General features: G+C 33.9%; 1 protein-coding gene and 1 long non-coding RNA gene across 3 annotated transcripts in view; one reads left to right on the forward strand and one right to left on the reverse strand.

The window, feature by feature from the left end:
• The window catches only part of GEFmeso (Guanine nucleotide exchange factor in mesoderm), a 294,400-nt gene that overhangs the window by 184,119 nt on the left and 82,560 nt on the right, over nt 1-27,721 (forward strand). The gene's annotated exons all lie outside the window — the stretch shown is intronic.
• Nucleotides 17,836-19,310, reverse strand: LOC111511769 (uncharacterized). Its single transcript, XR_002722976.2, has 2 exons — nt 18,459-19,310; nt 17,836-18,160 (listed from the first exon to the last, which is right to left on the reverse strand). It is a non-coding gene; the product is annotated as an uncharacterized lncRNA (long non-coding RNA).

The raw sequence follows: 27,721 nt of genomic DNA on the forward strand, positions 1-27,721 counted from the left end.
TAGCACAAGTTCTCGTAGAAATCAAACAAAATATAAAAGATCTACCTCTACTTCGGTAATCACCTACGAAAACTTCGGTAAGGTTTTCAAAACCCAATTTCTGCAGCATATTTGCTAGGTATTTCGGTTTCTGGATTCATTCTTACTTTGGTAATATTCGCATTGACTGTAATATGAATCAAGGAAAACGAATGGATATCCACAAATATATTTCAACTTTTCAGTACAGAAATAACATCACTAAATTATATTAAGATTATCTCCTCTAACATCAATATCCAAAACACCACTAAATGCCTATCGCGTAAAATATTTTCTAACCCCACTTCCGACATAAAGTGCAATCATTCTATATGGTCACCCCTATTGGACTTTCCCAAACGAGGTACTTTTTATATTTTCGCAAAATATTTTTCTTTCCTAACACAATATTTTATCATTCATTCCAACAATTGTAGCGATAGGTACAAAAATGAGAAGTTGAAAAAAATTACAAAATTGAAGAAACTAAAAGTTAAACTTTCCCTCGGTTATCTTAAAGGCGCGATTTTGTTCCATCCTTTACATAAAAGAGGACGTATGCTTCTCCACTCACAAGCGACTTTGGTGAAATTGGTGACACGTGTGAATCGTTGTATTTGTGCCACGCGCTAGTGTACGGGTGTCTGCAGTATGCTGTATAATGTCCTCTGTCAGTAGTCCCACTGTGATTCAAAAGTGCATATAGATTATAACAAGTAGCCACATTTTCTCCTGCAAAATTGTCCATATCCAATCCTTCTAGAGGAAATTCGATGACATCATTCAATTTGCCTCTACTTTCCGTTGGAGAGAATCTTTTTAAATGTATTACTAAAATATACGGAAACTTGTGGATTGATAGGGACTTTATGCATTTTCTCCTTTCCTTGCATTTCGAACACGTCGGTTTTTCAATTCCATCCAAAGTTTCTTCTCTTGTAAAATAATCTAAGCATTGCCACAAACTCAATTGGTCGGTTTTTTGTGGTATGGAGAGAGACAAATCCCAGAAAGGATCAAATGTTACTGAAGAGTATCCACAGTGTGTGCATTTCATCGTGGATTTCAATTGGCCAACGAAATTATCTACAATCTTAGAGTTATGCATCCTCAAATATGTGAGCCATGACTTTTGTGCTTTTTCGCTGTCGCTCAATTTTTCGTCAATCTCCGTTAAGATTGGTTTAGGTTTCTCATTAATTATATTAACCTCTTCATGTAATCCTTCTAAAAGATAACGGAGAAACTCCTGGGCGTCTTGATGGGAATTACCCATGAATCGAGGAGCAAAACTTTGAATCTGATTTTTTAAGGAGGCTGTATTTACTACTTTATCAAATGAATCTTCTGACCACAACTCCTTGATGACTTCTGCAAACGATTTTATTAAAGCACCCTTCATAATAGAAATACTAGTATTGATATCTTTCATGAATTCATCCTTTTTCAAATATTCCAATAACCATCTCGTATTTGATAAACATTGAATTACGCTGTTCATGTAACAGGTGTTACCAATATTTTTTAAACCATTTAACCCAAAGGTTTTGACTGAAGAATTTATCACTGAACAATCCGAAATATCTTTGAAACCCATTTGAGAATTTTGCTGAGATAAAATATTTTTTTCATTTGCTTTCATTTTCATTGCGATAGGTATATTATATTAATTTTTGTCTTTTTTTGCAAAAATTCTTATGACTTCATTGCTAACTTTACAGATAATTTTTATCATAAATTGGAGAGGAATATACAATAAATTGTAGTAGATGGTACTACGAAATATATTATAATATTGAAACTATTTATTTCGTAAATTGCTGAAATGTTTATTAGCAAAACTGAAATAAATTGATTTGATATGCTGTATACGTTATTTGATGAATTACTACAATCAATCACATTCAACCTATGATCTTTTATTCCTTGAAAACAAGTTTTAACCAGTTAGCCAATGTAAAATTTCGAGCAAGGACCACAAGTGAACCACGCACTGAGGTTTTGTCTTTACTGATTTTAACAAATTTGTTCAAGTTATTATTTCATGCTTATTACTAGCAGATCTGAAATGAACATAATAAACATTGCAGCTAATTTTGGGATACCATGGGCTTCGAAAAGTGTTTTGGATGTATTAATGGGCGCGGTAACAGTAAATGTAACACATTCGTTACAACATTTGGTTGGTGAACATCGCTCCTCCAACAGAAATCTAATGGGTTTTCATCTTTTTCTCGCAATGGCAATAAATCTCGGTCTCAAATCGACTTTTTCTTTTCACCTGACAATAAATAAACTCCACTGTCGCATTTACTGATTGCTGCCTTTCGAGCAATAGTTAATTGGTAACGAATGCACTTTATTCAAGAAAACGAACATTCATATACAGAAAGAGGTGCTGACGCCAAAAATAGAGGATCTCTCTCAGACAGAAAGTCCTATCCCTCGAGGCTTATCCAGCGTATTTTAATGATTCACTCATTAAGATCGGTTATTACGACATGGTGTATGTAGTGAGGAGTGGCTGACATTGGGCCAGATACATAGGTACCATATGGGTGTCGATGTGGTACTTGTGAATCGGTTTTGATAATTGATAGTGAGATGGATGAATGTAGATGTGGAAATATTTTCAAGGTACAGAAAAGTTTTACAAGTTGGAAATTTAGCATTGAACCTTATCTAATCGAATACCAAATTTACAAATCATTGGTTACTTGAATCATCAGAGATAGGTGTATGATTTTGACTATTTTTTTTGTATTTGAACAGATGTTCGAAAATCCTGCCTATATAAATCGCGACTTCAACGTACCGAAATAATTTTAGTCCTTCGTCATCTGAAATTTACTTATCAATTTGATGAATTGGAATTCTTTCGCCAATTAATAAGTAGCTTCTAGTTATGTACAGTCTTGAATGTTATGTTTACAAAATATTCCTAAAAAAAGTAACATTTCGAATTAAATTCTGAATATTCATTCACCTCTACCATTGCACACTAATGAAAGTTTGAATAGCCATTGAATGTTAATCTTTTGACTGGATATTTACTACAGGTTAGAGTTATGATTGTACTCAAGTGTTTATATATTGTTAGTTTCATTTACATATATGTCTGTATCCTAAAAAATATTTTTTTTAATTTATATTTTCTTTATTTATTCAATAAACAATTTGTTTCAAACCAATTGATTTCCACGATATATTTTTTAAATACTACAATAAAAAAACAAAAACAACCATGTGTCACTTTTGTGTAAAAAAATAAAAAAAATTGTAAAAAATAGAGAATTTTTTTACGCAAATACAAACACAAATATTAAAAAAAATGTAAAAAATAAAGAATATTTCACACAAAAGTGACACATGGTTGTTTTTGTTTTTTATTGTAGTATTTAAAAAAATATATCGTGAAAATTAATTGGTTTGAAACGAATTGTTTATTAAATAAATAAAGAAAAAATAAATTAAAAAAGATATTTTTTAGGATACAGAAATATATGTTAATGAAACTAATAATATATAAAAAAATTTAACAAATTGTACAAAATAGAGAATTTTTTTTACACGAATACAAATACAAACACAAATATTAAAAAAATTGTAAAAAATAGAGAATTTTCTTACACAAAAGTGACACATGGTTGTTTTTGTTTTTTATTGTAGTATTTAAAAAAAAGTATATCGTAAAAATTAATTTGTTAAGAACAAAGTGTTCAATAAATAAACAAAGAAAATATAAATTCAAAAAAACTTTTTTTCAGAATATCAAACAGAAATAGAAATTATAATTTAAAAAAATCGTTTCTCAATATTCATATTTAATAGCAAAAAAAAATGTTAATCAACAAATGCGTTTTTAAGCGATAATAATTTTTTTAAGAAACGATTTTGTTTTTGAAAATCATAATATTCATCACTGAAAAATCTCCAAAAAAAATTTCAAATATCTTATAAACAATAACATTTGTTAATAAGTTTTTTTTAAACAAATAGGTATAGTTAAATATGATGAAAAATTTTTATTCAACTTTGAATAATAAGAATACGAATACGAAATTTTTCATTGCTCAAATTGAATTTTTCACTTTTTATCGTCTTTGATTATTAATAACAAAGTGGAAAATTAAATTTTTTTAATTTTTCAACGGGAATCTTTTTTGAGAGTTTTCAAGAAAAGCTCCAAGAAGTGAACAAAATTTGAGGTTTTTAGTTTAAAAATTATCAGGGTTTTTATGTAAATTTATAACTTGTAGAAATTTGTTCATTAACTAAGGTATATCTAATAAAATGATCACGGGATTTTTTTTATGGATTTTCGTTTATACAAGTTTCTAGAAAGTATGTGACTTTTTTTTTTCTTAATAATGATATTTGATGGATTAAAATAATTTTTATTGTTCAAAGGTCCGTGTCGGCCAGATCGTGCGGGACGCTTATATCGTCCGCTTTTAGCGTTATTTTCGCCTCTAAATTAAAATTATAAATATTGATGATAGAGGTCCGAGAGGTGGAACTTTTTGTTATGAAATTTCTTCCTCTTTAAGGAACATTTTTCAAATTTCGGATACTTTAATATTTTCTGAGATATTTGCAAAAAACCAAACCCACTGTTTTTTTACTAAATTGTTTATAACGTTTGCTATTTTTTCGAGCCCCTCTTGAAATTTTTCAAAAAGTTGCTGGAGGTCATTCCGATTCGAATGAGCCGTGGATCATAATTTTCGGTGCCCTTGGACAGAAATTCCAAAAAAAGGATTTTGTGACCCAGACATTGTAACGGAAAAGAAAAGAATTCCGACAGCTTGACGTAGGATGAATATTTTGATTTGCCTCATAAAACATTTGGTAGGGAAGTTGATTCTGAAGCATACCTACATTAGATTTTATCCGCAAATTTCTAAGAACTTCATTGATAATTTAAAAGAGGTATACTTTTGGGATAGATTTTTGTATAAAGATGGAAAAGTAGTAAGCCAAAAACCTTTCTTTCCCAATCCCATGTATGTTATTCTTATCCATTTTTTTTTGAATCTCAAATCATTTATAACATGCTCTATTCTCTAAATGATCCACAAAACCCCGAGTGTGTCAAAGGAGGGTAGATTTTACGATCTCACCGTATAGAAAAAACAGAAAGTTCAAAATTAAATACTGTAATATTGTTCAACGATTTTTCGAATGGAGTTGAAATTAATACCAGATCGTGTCATACAGAATATAGGTCTGATTCACTAGAAACATGTTTGAAATTAAATTGAACCGTCACCTGTCATGAATAATTAAATGCAGACAGCAGTTCGCCTGAGGAAATTGGCGTGGATAGTCTGACGAATGAATTATTATTTTTCTTCCTTGCAATTCCCCCCATAAATTTTGATTTTTCCAGACGTGCATTAACAGTGTTGCATCGCTAAGATTTATATATTATTATAACTGTAAGACATTAATTATTGGATCTTACAAAGATGTAGAAGATAAGAAAGGGGACACCAATTTTTGAGAATATGTTTATGATATATATGATTCCTTAAGGTCAGGTTTCCTGAAGGTTCATGTACTTTTAAACATCCGGGGTCATATTTTTATTTTACGACCTTAAGGATTACTATTCTGACTTTTTTATCGTCGGTCGTCTGCCTTTCTGACTCACGAAAGAATGGAATCAATCCTGGATTTTTTTAGAAAAAAAACCTGCAATATATATACCTACTAAACTAATAATCTGAGAGGAAAAAATCAAAATGTCTCAAATATTTTCATAGCTCCTCTTGAATTTGGTGAATTGAAAAATCGCATATCTTCGTAAAAACTTTTGAGCTCAATTGCTTTGTTTCTTCGTTCAGAAGTTTCCCACAATTTTTGTATGAAGATAAAGAAGTAGAAAGCCAAACAAATCAAAATAACAATTTTTTGTTTTTCAAATATTGGAGAGTTCTGAAATACAAATCATGAAATTATAGAACAACAACAAATATTTATTGGCGCTCCGGGGCGACTTCATTGATTCCAGTGGCTCATTTTCTTTTTCAGCTGCAGGAAAACCCGGAAAAACCTGAAGCACCGCTTCATCTGAATATCTCTATCTGCCAATGTCCTCTCTCTCATAAAACAGAATGTAGGGTGTCTCCAGAGGCACCAATGAATTCAATACATCGCCAGTACAGTTAGTGACATGACTATCGTCAAACTTAAACCAGTCCGTTTCGTCTTTGACCAAGGTGTAATAATGACCAGATTCAACGCCAGAACCACAGTGAACAATGACTGCATGAAGATTATAATAGTGGTCTGCTAGATTGATGTGTTCATCTATTTTGAACCTTCGTAAGAGTTTGGTGCTTCCGTCAGAGGTTAAGTCATGTTTGAAGATCATCAGTGTTATTATTAGATTGACTGGTGCCTTAGATATACTTGTTTTCTTTCAACAGTCAGTTATTTTGGCGCATGTTTGGCAATACAGTCGATCATCACCTGTTGAAAGTATCATTTTCATATGATTTAACATAGAGCTTTGCACGGACTGGTTATTAGTCATATTAGGAAACGCTAGTTGAAGTTCCAGAAATTCACATACGTTTTTGCTACATCTTGAACATTTACTACATAGTAAACAAGTGAGGATTTGTCCAGCAAAAGATTTTCAAACACAAGACGAGATGGACTGTACGGAATCAATCAGTCCAGACCAGTTAGGAGTATTGATTCTGATATTGTTTTGCTCACGAAGAGTATTCAATATGAACCCCAAGAATTCGAAACAATCTTCTTGTTGTTCTAACGAGTATCTAGCGGACTTCAAAGACTCCAGGAAATCGGTTGGAGGGAAAGATGATACAATATTTCCAATAGAACGGGAGATGTTCTTACTTTCACTGTATGTTCAAAACTACTCACAATGTCAAATCATTGTAAAATGGCAATTTCATTTGTCATGAGTATTTCATGTAAGTTAGTTAGAGGCAAAATTTTCTGAACTGATAGTTCGGACAATTTCGTAAATTTTCCAAAAAAAATATTCTGTACGATATTTCGAAATTCTTCACAATCCGTTTCAATACTCTTTCTGAGTTCTGTCAAATAGGCCAACAGAAACTATCAGACAAAGTCTAAAATCAGCTAATGACCCCAGAGAACCTTTAGCAACACCTGGGGTATACCGGATTTCTTGTAGCTGCGGGTCGGAACCACAAAAATAACTGTAGGTTATGTGGTGATTGTCAGGCCTGTCTCTGTAAGCCCTCTGGCTTACAGAGACAGGCTTGTCTGGCCATCAGTGGTGCCATCAGTACCACACCTTCAGCGATCATGAAGATCCTTCTAGATGTACATCATCTCCACATTTTTCCCGAGAGAGAGGCTAGATGGACTGCTTACAGACTTGTGCCAATTGCACAAATCAATTCGATGCAGAGTGTAACAGATTGTTGGTTGACACTGAAAGTCACAGCATTCTGGAAATGACCTCTGACTTCATGCCTCCAACTGTCAACAACGAAGTGCCTTATAAAGTACTGTTTCCGAGGAGAGAGGACTGGATTCTCCGGGAGAAGGAAATATTGAGAGCAGATAGTTGTTGGTTCTCAGATGGATCAAAACCACCTTCAGGTTCTGGTGCAGGTGTTTTCAGTAGCAGATCCACGATAGAAATACCTACCTGCCTAGGAACCTATGCGACTGTATTTCCAGCGGGAATTTACGCTATTGAGTTGTGTGCGGAGAGATTGGAAAAATCCAACCCCATACACATTACAAATATTCTCGGACAGTCAAGCGGCGTTGGAAGCTCTTGGCTCCTACCGAGCAAACTGCCAAAAACGACTATCCTTGATAGGATGACTTAACAGATTCTCTCTGGCCTGAATTCCTGGCCATACTGGCCTGGAAGGCAATGAGGCTGCTGACTCCCTTGCAAAGAAGGGTGCAAGCAGCTTCATCGGACCAGAATCTGTCATTGGCATCGCTTTAGGTTTTGTCAAACAAACATTGAACACATGTATAGCATGAAGATTTATGGACTTCTGGCAGAATTTTCCAGGATTTGCTCCCTCCAAGGCGTTTATTCACCCTTCGAAGCTCGATACCAAACCGTTGTTGGACTACAGTGGGGTGTGAGCTACAATAAACCCTTGCGGGTTGCGGTGGAGGGTCGAATAGACCTACTCACTTTAGACTTAAACTAACCTTACCTGTCTCTCTGAACACAAGATAAATTGTCGACGCGGACAAACCGACAAATCAGCCGTAGCCAAAAATGCTGTCAACAAAGAAGGACTTACATCATCTCATTCAAAGATACAGTAATACTTGATAAAACTCGAAATTACTATACAACAAATAGCAATAGAAATTCAAAAAGACAGGGGTAATCTCAATAGAAAAAAAAGCAGTGAACATCAATATAATCTGGCTACCAGTTCTTAAAGATGCATAAACAATGCCTACCGCAGTAGTAGACGAAACGTCCCGTTACCACATCGTCTTTGATACTGTCTGCTGCAGTAGTAGGCGAAACGTCATGCATTTAAACCTGCAGACTACGGTGAACAAAAAACGAAAAATAATTCTCACACAAATAGATAATTATTCGTGATTCTCAAGAAATAAATAATAAACGTTTTTGTTGATTCAGAAAAGCTACTGAGGTTTTTTCTCCAAAAAATGAAAGTTTGGAATAATTTGACTGAAACAAGTAAACTGATATCAAAAAATTGCAAATAAGAACGGAAAACAAAGAAAAAGTACTGATAAACAGTACCGTTGAAAGTGAAAATGACTTTTTCAGTCGGACCACTGAACAAAAACTGAAAGATGAAATAAAAACGTCAAAGGCTCAAAAAATTTTCATTTCAATGAATCGGTTTTTTATTTTCATTCGGTCAATATTGTTAATTCAAAAGACCTGTTGTATTATTGGGAAAATGCCTACAATAAGATGGAACCTCTCGTTTGTCACAACCTTTGTTGCAGAAATTTTCGAAATTTCGTTGTTGAATAAAAGATCTTTTCACCAGAAGATCTTGATCACTTTTGCATGATTATGGTCCTCTTCTTGCCTGTATAAATGTAGCTATTTTATATTATCATTCTTCCATTATGTTTTGGCATTAATATTTATATAGGTTTTGCAGATGGTAACATTATTATTACCAAGTTTCGAAGAAGTCTTATAATTTTCAAATAATGTATTTTCTTTCAACTCTTCAGTGACTATAGCATTTAAGGACTGTTGCATCATTGTCCTTTTTTGATTTATATTGGTTGAGAAATGAACTTCAACCAGATGACTGTCATAAAATTTGAGGTGACTCTGAGTTATCTCTCCAAGAAAAGATTAATTGTCATAAATTCGTGGAACAATAAATTTATATTATGAGTACCTATATCTCACTTACTAGGAAACGTTGCATATGAATTCTGAATGATAGTAGTATTTGTGGTTAAGATGGGAAACGTGTAAAGTTAAAGTATTTTACTAATTTTCACGGTCTGCAAAAGTTACCTCTAAGACGTTCCTCAATATACAAGAAGTAACAAGTGAGTTAGTTCACTCAAAAAATAATTGTTAATACAAAATCGATTTTTAAACGTATTTGTTCAACTATCTACAGGATTTTCTTTACTTATTCTCAACTGAATCTGAAAAACAAAATATATTTCCAACAGGGTGAACTCCCCCTACCACTTTGAGTCGTACGTAAATGTTTTTTTTACGTAGAGAGAGCATCATTTCACCAAGGAATCCAATAATCAGAACAATCATCTTGATAGAGTGGTCTGGATAGAGTCTGCGGAGTTCGAAAAGAAAATCTCGATATTTTATCCGTTTTTCCTCCTCTTTTCGGACGATATTCGTCTCAGGAGCTGAAAACTCCACGACAAATATTGTCTTGCTCTGGTGATCAAGAAGAACTACATCATGCTTGCATAGTTCCAATAAATTCGGCACTTCTCTTTACCCACAACGGATTCAATATCCCTAGGAGCGTAGGGCAATACCGGAGTCTCGTCAATACCGTAAGAGTGCCCTAGATGGTAATATATCACTCTAAGGGCCGCGTTATGTCGATGGATATAGGCCGAGACCGTCCTGGCAAGCCATGATGAACCCCTCAGTTTCCTACTCGACCTGAGGAAAGCGAAAGTCACGCGCTTTGATAAGCCAAGGTCTTCAATGTTATTGAAGAAGATCCCATGCATTGGCTTATCCTTGTGTTTCCTCAGAAGTGAGATGATCTCTGCGGCTTTTATATGAGCTTTTTGCTGAACGGCTTCCAACTAGGTGACAGAGTTGTAGTCACCTCGTTCAGTGTCGAAAACTAAACCGAGTTCATCAGCTGCGTTATTATTATTATTATTATATCTTTAAGGTCACACATTCCAGTATGATATATTGATCTCAACAACTTTGTGCAACGATTCAATTGTTTTAATTCCTGGTGATATCATTTTTACTGGAATATTGTAATAACAAGATCAATACAAAAATGATTTTGGAAATGAATTATCATTATTATCAAAATTATCATTCGAAATTGTATTTTTTCTTCAAATCATTACATAGGTACTTATTGTTTCATTTATTATTTGGGATCATATTCATCATCTCTTTGGAAAGTATATATGAGGCGTGGCATTTCAAAACTCTCTATATCCGTTTTTGAAAAAATGAGAATCCATGTGTGGAAGCAAGTATAGGTGCAGAATCCACTGTTGTTTAGGATATTGATCAAGATGGATATAGCGAGTTTTGCAATGGCAGTTCATGAATAAACTAGGTACTCTTGAGGCAACAAAAAATCAGACATGCATCATCATATATGTACATGCGAAATAAGTAGCACTTTAGCATTTCAATTATTTTTTAAATACATTATATTGCATATTCTGTATTCCAATATCTGTAAATATTCCAGTGTTTGAAACAAAAAAAGGCATTTCCACTTCAAGTTGAGTATTTATAATTACGATATATCATTTACTATATCATTTATTATATGTGAAATACCTGCACAGCTCATTATTTTGGAAAAACACTACTTGTGTAGAATGAAAGACTCCAAAATCATATAAATATAACCGTTGAAACAATAGTAGGGGAGCCCACGATGCGAAATGGGGATTTACTCGAGCGTCATAGAGAGACATATCAGGTTGGAAAGCTCAGACGATAAGAAGAAAAGAATGTTATATAATATATACCTTTTCATCGGTGGGGCAAGCGACTATAGATTTTTAAATATGTAAATAAATATGTTGCATGGACATACTCGAGCGCGTCAGATATTAATAGCGTCAATGTCCTACGAATTTTCAATAATGTTCGTATGTTAATCTGACCGTTTGCAAGATGCGGGTGGTTGTATGTAAGGGTTTAAAGTGAAAAGAAAGAAAATTCAATCGAGCGCGTCAGATTTTCTAAGGAGGTGTTAAGTGCACCAAAAGAGAGCTCTCATTAAATAATCTGACGATTTCGATCTGACGCAAACTCACGGCCATCATTATAATGTGCAAAATAAATTCACCATTTTGAAATACTCAAGCGCGTCAGATTAGGATATATATGGTTCATCTTTATGTTCTAGACCTGTCTCATAATCTGACGATTATCTAGAGGGATTCGCCTAATCTGACAAAAAAGTAAATCTATTTTTTTAAATCATTGAACCTAAATTATTGGAAAGCTCAGGAAATAGCATGCAAATAAATAAGTGTATGTTTTTTAAATAGTAGATATTTAAAAAAATCAGCTATGCTCGAGAATTTATGATGCACTGTTTGGAACCTTTGGTGTAGTAATGAATATTACTGGAGTTTTTTCCCCAACACCAAATCGTTATTTTTAACACCTCGACACGTGTTTCGATCACCAAGTGATCATCTTTAAAGAGGGAGATTAAATCTTCCTCTTGTTGTTAAAAATAACGTTTTGGAAGATTAAATCTTTCTCTTTGAAGATGATCACTTGGTGATCGAAACACGTGTCGAAGTGTTAAAAATAACGATTTGGTGTTGGGGAAAAAACTCCAGTAATATTCATACTCGAGAATGTCGAAATGACGTTATTTTTTCACAACTTTGCTGCCCTCCCCTTTCTTTACGTCACTCTCAAATTGTCAGATTACTGGAATATACACTTTTTAGCATGTAATTAACTCACCCTACCTTAATCTGACGCCCTCGAGAATTCCTGATGATCAATTTTTTTTACTAATTTGATCCTTTATCCTCATATTTGGTGGAGGTACTTAACCGAGTACAAGATATCCCCCCGTATATTATTCTGCCGCACTTTAGTAAATCCTGAAATCCCCGCTTGTGCTCCCCTATGACAATGAAATAACATACGATAGCAATACGTCTTCAATTAATCTCTAAGTTACCGATAATTCAAATTTGTATCTTTCTTCACTGTACTGAGTGCAAGTATTCAAAAAAAATATCTCTCTGAAAGAACCCAAAAAATAAAACGTTATCATTAAGCCTTCATATTTCACATGTAGAAGAAAAGAATGCTGTATAATAGTATGTATTTTATCGCGTATTTTATTGATGACGCATTTGTAATCTTTTGTTGTACCAACAGTAGTTATTAAAAACAAACTTGCCATTTCACTCGTAGAAATTATTTGTTAAACTAAATAAAAGTTACATACCTACTAGAAACTAACGAATATCATCGACGGGATATCTAACAGGGTTCGATCCAATACTTTGTTGTTGGATAGGATATATAATAGTGCTTGTTGTTTAAATTATCATCGTCTATCAGAAATGAGTACCTGCCTACCCAAAGGTGCTTAGCTGCCTAGCTGCTGTCTTAGTTTTTGTTCGAGTGATGGATACGACCACATTTCAATTTTCCTAAATGTATTTTTCAAATGTAGATGAGAAATAAACATAACTCAAGTTCACGAAAAGAATTATTGTTGGAGCGGAACATCATTTAGGCAACAGTAAAAAATTATCGGTAATATATAAATTTGAATTGTATACATTGTTTTTTTGTCAATGCACTGACGCGTTTCTTGGTGGAAATCAAATTATTGATGATGATAATTAGAAAATTTTCCTAATATAAACCTTATTTCCAATATGCGTATGGTGTGAAAATTTGTAATTATCATCATCATGAATAGTGTATGTTGTGTTTTTATTTAATTTTGTTTTCCAAAATCGAATGAATACAAATACGTTCAGTGAATTTCCCTGATAGAAAGAACATTTACCATTATTTTCATATGTTTCTCTGTATATTGCTTCTATGAAATTATCGCCTTTATAATTGTATCATCACACAACTGCCACTTCACATATTTCACTGAAGAGAAAGAAAACATAATCATTAGTTAAGTCTACAGTGAGCTTCAAAAAATTTGCACCATATGGGAATTTTTTTTATTATACATTTGTAAGAAAATTTTAACCTTGATAAAAATTAGTGCATCGCGGGAAATTCGGATGTGAGTTGTAAAAATTCAAATTTCTGAACAATGTACAGGGGAGAACAAAAAATTGAAATTTTGATCATGAGTAAACCACCCTTATTTTCGACATTATCAGAAAAGTTTATTTGGAAATATTGTATAAATTTGAAAACAAAATCACAGCCACCTACGTAACAAAACAAACAAAGTCCATTTTTTTTGGTTCTAGCCACATAAAGCGTACTAGTGCTACTTACAGATTTGTAGTACTCAATTGTTTAGCATTATTCAACTCAGTCAATTATTTCTTATCATTGAATCATACTGATAGTCAAATTATCTAAGAACAATTCGTTCAGGCCAGTCTCATCTCCCTACACAGTAGGTTAATGGACTGACACCTCTCAGAAAACAACTACTCCCCTGGCTAATACCACGAAGGGCGTTGGATTATATCCGACAGGTGTCAGTGCAGGATTCTTCACAGAAGTTATTCCTGCATATGCTGTTGGCGATACAACTGCCGGAATCGATTTTCATTTATTGGAACACACTTGCAGACGGGTTTCGGGCTGTTTGGCCACTCGTCAGTGCAAGGTAGTGTATATCATCAATATAAAAGTCGATGATTTCCGATAATTGTAAATCGAATTCCGTCAGAGTATCATTTCTCGAACTAAGCTGAAGCATACAACAAACAACAGGTTTGTCGTCGCCCCATCTGCCTGTGAACGAGGTAACTAACTGCATATCCGAAATTTGCTCAATTCCTCGTATAAGGATAGAAAACTTTCACATATAGTCAGTGGGCATACCTGAAGACTGACTATAAATCAAATTATCTAAGAACAATTTTTTCAGGCCAGTGTCATCTCCATACACAGTAGGTTAATGGACTGTTAATGGACTGTCCATTAATTGTTCTTAGATAATTTGATTTATAGCCAGTCTTCAAGTATGCCCACTGACTATATGTGAAAGCATACTGATAGTTATTATGGACATTCATATAGAGTGAAATATCAATTTTGCAGCAAACAAATAGTAAAACTTGAAACTATCTTCAACAAACATCGATATACTAGTTCGGATAATAAATTGGACTAAATTTCGCATTGACATATTATTATAGTAATATTAGGGAGGCGCCTTGAGGTGCGTATTCACCAAAAAAGCGAGCACGAGCGAACATGAGTGAACACCAACAAACATACACGAATATTCGCTCATGCTCGCTCGTGCTCGCTTTTTTGGTGAATACGCAACTTAAAGGAATAATAATTCGTGAAGAAGTTACAATGGCCAACTATCTACGTTTTGTTCTGCAACAACTAGATTCAACAAAACTACCAATGCGGAAAAAACTAACAATGTCGCCCATTTCAAAACGTTTACTAGTAATTAAATAAATTCTAGAAATCTAGAAGACCTGCGATGGATAATTGTTCGTCAATGCCGATTTCTGACTCCGGATATCTTCAATAATGAAAGGAACGCTTTCGAAAGCAGACTGTATTATTGTATGGAACTAGATGGAGGGCATTTTGAACACTTTATCCGTTGATTGTGTTGCCATTTATAATACTTTTGTTGATTTCGTCAATAAAATGAGCGACAGCGAATTTTATGTTTTTTCTTAAATAAAACGTTCAACATTCAATTTCTCAATAACGAATGAACCAATTTCGAAAAAAATTACAGAAGTACTAGAGATACAAAATACCTTTCAAATGATGTATCACTCAACCTCCCATGCTATTGAACACAATAGGGGGTAGTTACTGACCGCAGTTGAGTGAAGTTTTATGTATGATTTCCGTATCAAAATTAGTCCTCTCAGAAACAAAAATTGCGGGGTTAAGTTTTAGTTGGAAAGCCCTGTATAAAAGACATTGTAGAATAACGAAATTTTCTAATTATTACCATGGATAGTGTAATTTTCAGCAAGTAAGGGGTCGGAGTATTCATCATAATAATGTATGAGTATTACTCATAATAATGAGTAAATGCCATTTACTATTCATGAGTATTTATTATTCGAAATCATATTCTTTCACTTTTCAGTACATTTTTCAGAATAAAAATAAATGAAGGGCTGTAGCTTGTGCACCATCGCTCATACCAGTTTTCAGAAGAATATATGTGGGCATTGACCACGAGTAAGTAATGCAGAGGAGTCATCATTTGGTAACAGTGCATGCATTCTTCACGGAAATACCTACTGGGTGACAAATGCATCCGAGGCGTATATCCTAAAGACTGACGAATAAAACAAATTGCAGTATTTATGTACTTTGGGGAAATAATGGGAGGGCAACTGTTTTTTTTTCATTACTGTTCAAGTATTTTTCTTTACAAAAAATATTTGATGAAGTTTTGTGAACCTTATTCATTATTACGTATTTCCTAAAAGTAGGTCATCAGGTAAGAATGTGACAATTGATTGAAATATGGCCATGTGATACCTCATGGGATTTTTGAGAGTACTAGTGAAAACGTTTTTTGAATAATTTTCATATCGCATCTAATGTGTTTTCGTGCTCAATACAAAGATAAAAAAATATAGAAAATATGTTTGAACTCCTGTTAACATTCCAAATTGAGTCTGCGTTCTTTGGAAGGAGTACTGAGACCAAAAAAGAAACGACAGTGTATCAAGAGTTCTTGCCACAAGGTTGTACGGTCAATAAGAAGTATTAGCTACCTTGCGAGAAGCAATGCAAAGAAAAAGTACAGTATTGTGGAAAACAATTCATGGCTTTTGCATCACAATAATGCAACTGCTCATTCGTCACTGCTCATGTCTCAGCCACCGTTTTCACCAGATTTGCACCCCTGCGATCCTTTTCTGTTCCCAAGATTGAAGAAACCCATAAATGGACGGCGTTTTGCGACGATTGAGGAAATTACCTTATACACCATGGATTACAGACAATGAAAATAAGAGATAAAGTCGGAAAAAAATTCAAAAAAACCAGTAAAGCTGAAGATTGGAATTATTACAAAACTATTAGAAACTTCACTAAATCTTCTATGGAGCGAGAAAAGAAAGCTTATCTAGAATACATCGCCTCTAATAATAACCATAATAACTCTATAGAGATCTATGGTTGAAACTAAAAAACTCGATATTCACAATAAAAAACCTATATTGAATCTTCCCTCTCATTTATGTGATCCTAATAACATAAGGTTGGCCCAAATCTGAAACAATTTTACAGTAATAATGTGAATGATTCTATCACATCATTTCTTGAATTGACATTGATCACCGAAAATGAATTGTTAACCTTCATGTCACAAATGAAAAGTAGATCAAAAGGAATAGATGATCTCGATAATTTTCTCTTAAATCTCTGTTGTCCACCTATAGTGCCCGTTATTTTACATATTATAAACTTTTGCTTGGAGAAGAAAGTTTTCCCAAGTATGTGAAAGCAGTATATCGTGGTACCAATACCCAAAATTAAAGAACCTAAGGAATTCAAAGACTTGCGTCCTATAAGTCTTCTTCCATTTCTTTCTAAAATTTGGGAAAAGGCTATTGCTCAACAGTCGAGAAACCACCTTGACAACAACAATGTACTTCCAATTATGCAATCTGGTTTCAGACCAAACTATAGCTGAGCTACAGCTTTATTGAACAAATTAGATGATATCGTCGCAGCATCGGATAGAGACGAAATCACTGTCCTACTATTGATCGACTTTAGCAAAGCTTTTGATGCATTAAACCATCAACTACTTCGATCTATATTACATTATAATGGACTTTGTCAAAGCACTTTGATATTATTCGATTCATACCTTTCACATAGAGAACAAATTGTTTGAGTGGAGAACCACATGTCAGATTTCAAAAATACTTGGTTGTCCCACAGGGTTGGATCCTTGGACCTATCCTCTACATAATTTACACCTCCCATTTGACAACCTGTTTGAAAAAACTCAAATATCATATGTATGCCGATGATACACAGTTGTATATTATTCTTTTACTCCTGACTCTGTATAGCAAAGCGAAAATATAATTAATGGGAATTTGAATTAATTCGTTAATGTATCGAAGTAACATGCTTTAGAAGTTGATAATTCCAAATGCTCTATGATTGTATTTGGAAGGAAAGTCGCAAGGTCGAAGCTAGGAGATCTGATCATAAAAATTGATGACACTGTTTTACCAGTTGTAAATCAGGTTCGTTGAAAATAAGTCAAGGAATTGATAGATTGACTGATTCTAGGCAAATGTTTTTCCATGAATTTTTCGACTTATTCGCGGGTGAAAGTGTCAGGAACTCAACAAACATTTCATTGAATGAATAATTTGTAGCAGAAATAAAGCTCATAGGTTAAAAAGAAGAATGGTGTAAATGCTCGTTTAATGTTGGTTCTTATTCGTCAAACAATATAATTGAAAATTTCATCGTAAAATTATCTAAAAACAGTACATTTTTCGTGGAAAATTCGTAGCCCTATTTTGAAATGCTTGAAAATAACTTTAACATTGAAAATAAGTGATGAAAACACTGTTTCTCCCTATTTTTTGGTGACCAAATCCTAACATAACAGTCCACCATGGACATTGGTATTTTCAAAATGCCTGCAGCGTCTACACACTACTGATATCTTCAGAAAATGGAAACATTCTGCGTCTGAGGTGGAAAACATCGTACACAATGCGCAAATAATGATGCAGCAATGGCTCGTTACTGAAAACAACAACAGGCAAATTACCGATAATTTCAATGATGGCCAGAATCGACTTACAATTATGAATCAAATACGTATCAATACTATAGTAATTTTACAATTTTTCAAGATATTGAGACGAAACTAAACTGTCATTTCAGTTATCTAATTGTCAGATATCTTTAACGAACTTAGAATTTGTTCCTCGTTATCGTTTGCGTAATTCTGAAACTTTGTGACCGTACCGCCAGAAATAAAAATGAAATTGAAATTATACTCTCAATGATCTTGAATAATACTAATAAAAACAACTCTTACTCAATATGCGATACAATTCTCAGTGAACTTCTATTGGCAATGATTGTTGATTGCAAACTGGATTACGGCAATCGTGTACCGTAATGTGTGTGCAATGTCAGCCACTGTTTGTCGAGATAAAAAACATCAAGCGTTCGTCGTATGCGTTTCCTGGCTAGGGTTACATACCAAATGTCGCACATAGTGAGGTTCCAAGAAGCTTTAAACGTCTTCATCCGCCTGCTGCTCCAGAAGAATTAGGAATTTGAAAATATCGCTATTGACATACTCTGATAATCAATAATTACACACACATTTATTTTTGTAATCTGATATTCGAGAATATTAAAAAGAAAAGTAATTTGAAGTGGTAATGTTTTTTTGGTGAATGTTTCAAGTTCGGATTTTCAATTATCTAAAGGTGTCAAAAGACTTGAGATCATTCGCATGAGAATGCTCAGATATTCAGTATTATTAATATCTTCAATCGTATTTAAGTTATTAATGTTGAGTTTGATTGTTCATGCTGTATATTCAGTGTTTCCGACTGACTCCATGATTTTTGTTCTTCCTGGAAAAAATGCAATTTCAAATACAATTTTTGTAATATGACTTGCTACAAATGTAAATTACATGAACGTTGTCAAATAAAGTATGTCTATGTCTATGGAAGAAAAAATAAAAATGAATATTCTGGCGATATCTTAAATTTATTGGAGTCTCTGGAGACACCATACATTTTATTCTATGAAAGAGAGGACATTGGCAGATCAAGATCTTCAAATGAGGAGGTGCTGCAGGTTTTTGCGGGTTTTCCTGCAGCTGAAAAAGCAAATACGTCACTGGAATCAATCAAGTCGCCCCGAAGCGCCAACTAATTTTTGTTGTTTTTTCATAATTTAATAATTTGTATTGCTTCCTTTTTCTATTAAATTGTATCTTTTGGTTGTTAAAATGGATGAAATGATGAAATTATTGAAAATTCTAGATATGATCGCACGTAAATATTCAGATGAGCCAGTTGAAGCAGAGCGCAAAGCAAGAAGGTGAAAACATTTGGCAGAAATGAATAAGCAATAAGTATTTAAATGAAAAAAAATGTGAAGACGCTATTAAAACAAATTATCACGTCCTGAAATGAATATCGAATAAAATTTCAAAGTGTGTGCTCTGCTGTTTCATAATTTTCCAGACAGAGGCAACACACACTGTCTTCCGAAAGTCCGAGTCTCTGCATATGATGATTCAGATCACAGTGACCTGTGAGAAGGCCTGTTGGACATCGTAGTTCATTCCTACTGTAGTCCAGCACCTTCCTTTGCAAAGGAATCGGCAGCCTCATTGCCTTCCAAGCCAGTATGGCCAGGAATCCAGACCAGAAACAATCTGTTGAGTCTTCCTATCGAGAAGAGTCGTTTTTGGTAATTTGCTACCAATTTACACGTTGCTGGGCAGGAACCAAGAGCTTCTAACGCCCCTTGACTGTCCTAGAATTTCTTTATTGAATTGTGTATGAGGTTGGATTCTTCCAATCTCTCCGCACACAATTCAGTAGCATAAATTTCCGATTGGAATGCAGTTGCATAGGTTCCTAGGCAGGTTGATGTCCCTGTCCTGGATCTGCGACTGAAAACACCTGCACCAGAACCTGAAGGTATTTTTGATCTATCTGTGAACCAACAACTATCTGCTCCAAGTATTTTCTGCTCCTAGAGGAACGAGTCCTCTCTACTCGGAAACAGTACTTCATAAGGCAGTTCCTAGTTGACAGTTTGAAGCATAAAGTCAGAGGTCATTCCCAGTGTCCAGTGTCAACGAGTCTGTTGTATTCTGCATTAGCTGATTTGTGTAATTGGCAATGTGCACAAGCCTATATGCCAGACAAGCCTGTCTCTGTAAGCCAGAGAGCTTCGCCTGAGCTGTTTTCTGTAAAGATTTCAAACGAAGTTACGTCATGAGGTTTAAATTGTTAGTATCCACAATCTGTATTGGTTGATAATTGTAATATTTTCATAATTTCCATACATACATGAATTCCATACATAAATTTCAATGTTTCAAGTTCAAACTTTTAACAATTTGGATCATGCAGAACAGTAAAAATGTTAAACTGTCCTGAATTGATAGCACAACAAATGTTATACAAATATATTATTCACAAGCGACTCTTCCTGACGCGCATGCCAAATAATTGATATAGGTGAATTATTGTTGTCTTGTTTTAATTATTACAACATTCGTTTAGGTATTCAATTTTGTTACTTTTATTTTGTTACAAAACTTGAATCATCATATATTTTTTGATTACTTCCATTTTCTGTTGTAGCTAATGATGAAAGCTATTTCTGAAACTCCCAATATTCAATCTGAATACGTCAAAATGGAAACACATTCATCTCTTGGTATTTATATCGTATCAAATCTAAGTCTATGTAAAGTAACTCAGGTAATCATCTGTCCCCATTCCAAATTTACTCACGATCAAATTTGTCGTCAAAAATGACAGTATGTTTATCAAAACTATCTATTATTGCGGTCTCAAATTGAAACTATTCAATAGTTTCTGACCTGAATGCATTGTTATATTGAGGTATAAAAAAAATATTCGAGAAATAGTGAGTTCTGCGAGTTATTATTTGACTTCTGGATCCTCCTCAACTTTGTACGAAATTGAATATAATCTTGCACTATGTCACTTGAGAAGCTCTCTCTCATGATTCGTTTATCCCGCATAATGTATTATAAAAATTACCGTTAGAAGTCCATGCATTAATCGACTAATTTTCATGGAGTAATTTTAATTTATGATCATGTTTTATTGAGTCATCCTGCTAACTCTATGGAGATCTTTGTAACAAACCCGAGTTCTGCTGAATTTGGTTAAGAAAATGAAGCGTTCCACTCTATGATTTATGTCTACCATGTGCATTACGATTGCCGTCATATTTTAATCATTACTATTACTATCCTTGTTCTTGAAATTTTAATTGATTTACTCAGAACGTTTTGGAGATGCCGTTCTGGATGATTTTGTATATCTGTTTGAAGCGGACTTATGGTTTGCAAAATAGATTTTTGGATAATATATCACCATTTTGATGAATTTCTCAGTTTCTTATTAGTCAGTGGGCTATGCTTGAAGACAGGCAGTAACAAATGAACTTTAAATGTTCAAGCCAGTCTCGGATATACCTACACAGTAGGTTGAATGTGCCTATCAGAAAACAACTACTCCACTGGCTAATATCACGAACGGCGTTGAATTATATCCGACAGGCGTCAGTGTAGGAGTCTTCACAGAACATTTCCTGTATATGTTCAGTCTATTCAACCTTCTGTGTAGGTATATCCGAGACTGCTTCGAATATTTAAAGTTAATTTCTTTAGATTTGTTTACTGCCTGTCTTCAAGCATAGCTCACTGACTAATAAGACAGTTTTTCTTCCTTATTCAGAGGAATCGGGCAAATTCGGATATGCAGCTGGTTAGTACCTCGTCCAGTAGATGGAGTGACATTGTGTGATGTACGCTCCAACTTCGTAAGAGGAATGAAATACTCTGAAAGAATTTCCAATTATGGAATATCATTGACTTTAGGTCGATGATGGTCACTATATTGCACTGACGAGTGACTAAGGAGCTGCAAGTGTGCCCATTCCAAAATTGAAGGTCGACTCTTTCAGTTGTATTGCCAATCGCATATGCAGGAAATTTTTTGTGAAGATTCCTGCACTGACGCCTGTCAGATGTAATCCAACGCCGTACATGGTATTAGCCAGTGGAGTAGTTGTTTTCTGATAGAAGTCAGTCCATTCAACCTACTGTGTAGAAACTGGCATGAACATTTGAAGTTCATTTCTCTAGAATTTCTCACTTTTGAACATGAGCTACGATTCTTCTGGATATATTGCTGTCTTGCTGAAAAATATGCTTTATGGGTTACATAGCAGCCACAGAAGCAGCCTGGGTTACTGTATGTCAACATGTAAAAACTATATATAAAAGTTACTTGAAATTGAGTCGGGATATTTGATTATAACATCGAAAGTTACAATTTGGTAAACTGTCAAGAGATAAAATGGAAAGTTCATTTCAGTTGTGTTGTCTTCATTGAAGTTCAATTACTTTATTTCAGCGTGTACTAGTACTTAGGGTTGTGTTTAAACATTTTTCATTGCTATTATGAATGTGTTACTTGTTACTTGTTGAAAATCAATAACAATAATATTTAAAATGAAATTAAAACAGTTTGTTCCGAAAAAAATCCTATACTTTTTTGAAAACTTGTAAAGAGACTCTGGTACCCCATTGTACCCTTCACAAAAGTAATTCTAATTTTACTGACTAGGAGTCGGATTTTTAATAAACATAATAAATGTATGAAATCGATACCTAGTTAAAAATAAAATATGACACCAGTTTTGGTTATACACACCAATCTGCCTTGAATAAGTAATTGAGTGACATTCAAGCACTTGAACCTAATTTGATAAACTTTCTCCTCATTAATGCGAAATTCATGAAGAATACTTCCATGATTTATACCTTTCAACCCGTTCTGAAGAATTCCACGAGATTTCGTATACAATTTAGTACCTGCTATGCTAGTTCTGAAATTATTGAAAGATGTTTCTTAAGCCAATGCAAAATTAATCTTCTTTTTATAACAGTAGAACGGACTATTGTGAACTCGAAATAATGAATGACGAAAGTATACTTTTCAAATATCGTAACAGTTACTTCTTTATGCTCTTAGTATAATATTAACAATTTTGTCAGTCATAAATCATGAATCTGACGTAAATTTCAAGTCATTAATTGAAATGTATCTAGTTCAATATTTTGTTTCATCACATGCAAGAATACTGATAAGAAATGCAAGTAGAGATATCGTTCAAGTAATATTTGTATTGTAGCAGATATCTGGAATTGGAATGATCACAGAGCAATGGAAATGATTAGATAACCAAAATTGATCAACAAGTTTGCTGTTGATATCAAAGAAAACTAATTACATAACAACCACGTGTTGCAAGTGTATACTGATTGAGTATCATTCCTGCAGGAAAAACAATGAAATCAACGACTTATCTGTGTAGTTATCCAAACTCTACTTGTCGCCAACTTCATCAGGTTACGCATATCTGTATCTGTAGAGTAGGGAGGATGAGTGTAGACCCATATCACTTAGACCACATGTGACCCATTGTTCATCCTCCAGAGGAGTTGTCCTCCTAGGTCATCGTCCATCCTGTCCTTTCCAGGAAGGTGAACAGGTCACTTGGAGATATCTCCTTTATATCGGCAGGTGTAGGCCAAGACTCGCCGAACACACACTCTCTTATTGACGATAACTCCAGACACTCACTTAAGACATGTCTGACAGTTTCATCTTCCTGTTCACACATCCTGCATAGAGGTGTATCCACTAGTCCCATCATATGGAGGTGTTTCCTTAGTTGACATTGGCCAGTCAGAAATCCTATTGTTAAGCGTAGATTTGTACTGCTCATCGCCAGATATTTTTTCGGCGCCAGCTTCCCAGGGTCTCCCAGGTTGATCCTGGCTAGACTGCATCCTTTGATTCCATCCCATCTCTTTGGGGGTTGAACATGGGTGTACGTTTGGCTAGTTCCGCAATTGTCGAAGGCATCAGGCGATTACCTGTACTTCTGTCGTGCCCTTTAACCTACCTCAGGATAATGTTATTATCTACCGAGGCTTTGGCTAAATTTTGGTGGCACTCTAGTACTAGCCCTGAGGTAACACGTTGTCTGTTCGAGGCTAATAGGGCTTTCCTACTATCAGTTCAGATTGCTATATTATTTCCAGAAATTCCTTTCCTGGTTATTTCTTTTGTGGCGATTGATATACCAGCCAGTTCTGGTATTTTCCCATTCCCCACTTAATCCTTAGCCACATCCTGAGCCTTCTTTGGTTTTTGAGCCGTCTGTATTACACACATATATGTCTTTCATTATCCATAATTGATGTTAATATACTTTTTAGGGTAACCATTAGAAAATAGTATTAATGTTTATTGAACTCATGCCTTTCGTCATGAAAATATTTATGTATAGAATATCAAATTAAATTATTGCAAGTATACTAAAATAAAGAGTTTGTGGGACAGAGGATGAAACAAGGGAATTTATGAAAAGTTAAAAGAGAAGGAGTCGATTGGGAAACATAATTTTCTTAGGGGTAGAACAGAATAGAGAGTGTGAATATCAGATAGTTTTAGATTGATTGATTTTGAACCTAACCTAACCTAACCTAACCATAAATTTCATATTTGGATTTCATTTACTAAATATATGCTTTCAGTTTTCATGCAAGAGAAGTAAAATCAAATGAGTATTCATTCATTACCTATTAATGAATTCAATAATACTGCCCTGTACCATCCTCGGCAAACAAATATAACATTGAAGGAATCATTCAATTGTATCTGATAATGTTTCGAATTCTTGAATCTATCGACTTTTCAACATTCCCAAAGACTAAGTTTTAATCTTTCACTTCTAAATATTATCTATTGGGTTCATAATCTGCCAAAAAAAGTTCACAAATGTTTATTTGGTTCTCCCACTGAAAAATGTACTTCTATGATCTTTTATTCTTTTAGAGAAAGTTCTCCTTGTTTGTTCAATAAAAGGTTGGGATAAGAATCGCAAGTCATATACCCCTCCGTCCGAAAGTAAATTATTTGTCTTTGTTGTTTTCAGTAATCATTATTTGTTCTGTAAACTATGTCCAAATCTTTCAATTTCCAAAAATGATCGAAATTATTAGTGGGTTCACAAAGTTGGATAGTATTTTATGAAGCTTGCTTACCCTCGCTTCTCTAAGTTGGATAGATCTTTCATAGCTTATTTCTGTTGTTTTAGAAAAAATGAAGGCAAACCATCTAGATACATTATAACCGTTATTGACAGCAATTTTTTGATTAAAACTCAATTCTCTTTGAGAATTGAGCGGAAACATTATATAGATGTTATTGAGTTATTATTTGAGTCGTAAAATATTGTGCACCTCTATCTTACTAATGCATTTAATATAAGAGAGAATAATAAATTGATGAATTGGTAATTTCTACAAACTTATCCAACTGCATATCTCCACAAGTACATGAAATTATCTATAATATTATTATACTGTATTTTATTTTGTTCTCCAGGTTTTCCATTGAAAGAAGAGTAAATGAGAGGTTGAAACATGTCATTACATTGAACGGTGTCAATACGTTATTACGGATTTTTATGAGGTATCGGCCAATTTAATTACGTATTCATTATTATTTCAATAATTTTCATTTTATCACATTTGATAAACATATCGATGTTTCCTGTTGTAATTTTCTATACATTTACTTTATATCCCAATAAACTTTTTCGAAAGAATGACCATAAGTCAAAATCTTCAAACCGGATAGATTTATTGAAACTTTTCAGAATAGCTCTCAATTCCCTACACATGAACCCAATTTTGAGGAAGTCGTTACAGGCGAAAGGGAATAAGAATCTCCATATCCAAGACATTTCGTGAATATTAAGAAGTGTAAGGAACAATAAATTTAATTTCTTGGAATTATCAGCTCGCACTGTAGAGGAGATGTAGGTATCATTATAGTGGCTTACCAGTACCGTATCGAGTTTTAACGAAATATTTCACTTCAAAATCAATTTAAAAACATTCATCAGAATTTCAAGTTCAGTTTTTGAAATTATTTCAGCAGATATGACCATTTTGAATACCCTTGATTTTTGAATCCTCGTTATTTCAAACGAGATGAATTGGTCTTCTTTTTTTATTTCTCTGAACACTTACTTTTATCCATATGCAAACTATCACCAACTAAAAAGTCATAATGAAACTTGGGAAAAAGTGTTTCAAAAACTTAGAAATCGAGACCAGTAATTTGCAAATCATATCTAGACATGGATAAGATCAACGGTTTTCTGTCAAGTCAAAATAACATCGAATTCTCCATTACCTTATATCTGTGGTGCAGGAATAACTTCAGTGAAGAATCCTGCACTGACACCTGTCAGATATAATCTAACACCTTTCGTGGTATTAGCCAGGGGAGTAGTTGTTTTCTGATAGGTGTCAGTCCATTAATCTACAGTGTAGGTAATTTGAGACTGAACGAATTGTTCGTTTGGATTATTTAATAATAAATATCTTAGAAAAGTAGTATAATTATCGAAAATTACTACATGAACGTTTATTTGTTGTGTTTCATTGTGTTCTATGAAAGATATTATCAGGTTTTTTGTATATTCAGTAGTGGAGGAATTTTTTGAAAATAATATAAAATCGAATGATAAACTTGGTATGGATTAATTTCCTAACGTAGCAACGTGATACTGGTATTCACATCATTTGAATCTAATTATAGTTTGAAAAATATATGAAACTGAAATGAAATTACTTTCAGGTATACGTTCGGTCGGAATAATCACATAATTGGTTTTCAATGATAGTTTCATTTAATTCACGTTTCCTCTTTATGTCTTTTCCAGCTCTTTAATGTTTATTTTCTGTATCCCCTCTGGGTAGGGAATGTTGACATTGATTGCCGCTACGTCCCCTTCATTTATGAATTGTTTTCAACAATTGTTGTTGTATTTAGTGTAAAAAATGCATCGATCAAGTCGTAGCCAAGGACACTTTGCCATTTGAATTTTTGAAGTTTTGGTTACCAGTCCTTACGGGTTAAGGCGGCAATTTGAGAATAACATACCCAAATGAAAATTTTGAATTGAGAGCGTCGTGTATTAAAATGTTTTCAACGATTTCATATAATTCATATATAATGAGACTTATACAGAACTCAAAGAATGATTGTTAGTTAACAAAAAACGAGAATAGATAATCATTGAGATAGGTGTATGTATGTATGTAGTTTTTCTCTGGTAACTTTTAAAATAATAATCGCAAGGAAAGTGGTTTTTCTCAAAATTAAGGATCCGAAGAAATGTTCGTGTACGATACTTAGAACCCCAAACCATTATGACAAACAATGGTAATGAAATGGTATACCTTATCCAAATCAAATCATTATTGAAATTACTAAAACTTATTATCGTTCGGTCATTCAAGAATGACTCTAGTAACAAACACCACTGTGTTTTCAAGCGGACAAAAAGCATTGCACACAACAAACCGTCCCTGTAGATCTTAGAATTGACGGCAATTAGAATCCCAAAAGTGATTCATACATGAATAACGCGCCTGTCTGAAGAACCAAGTGCTACCACTCGGTGTTCACGTCGTAC

Source organism: Leptinotarsa decemlineata, unplaced genomic scaffold, assembly GCF_025532065.1.
Source record: "Leptinotarsa decemlineata unplaced genomic scaffold, Ldec_3_MD MMD2_tig00000035_RagTag_RagTag, whole genome shotgun sequence".
NCBI lineage: Eukaryota > Metazoa > Arthropoda > Insecta > Coleoptera > Chrysomelidae > Leptinotarsa > Leptinotarsa decemlineata.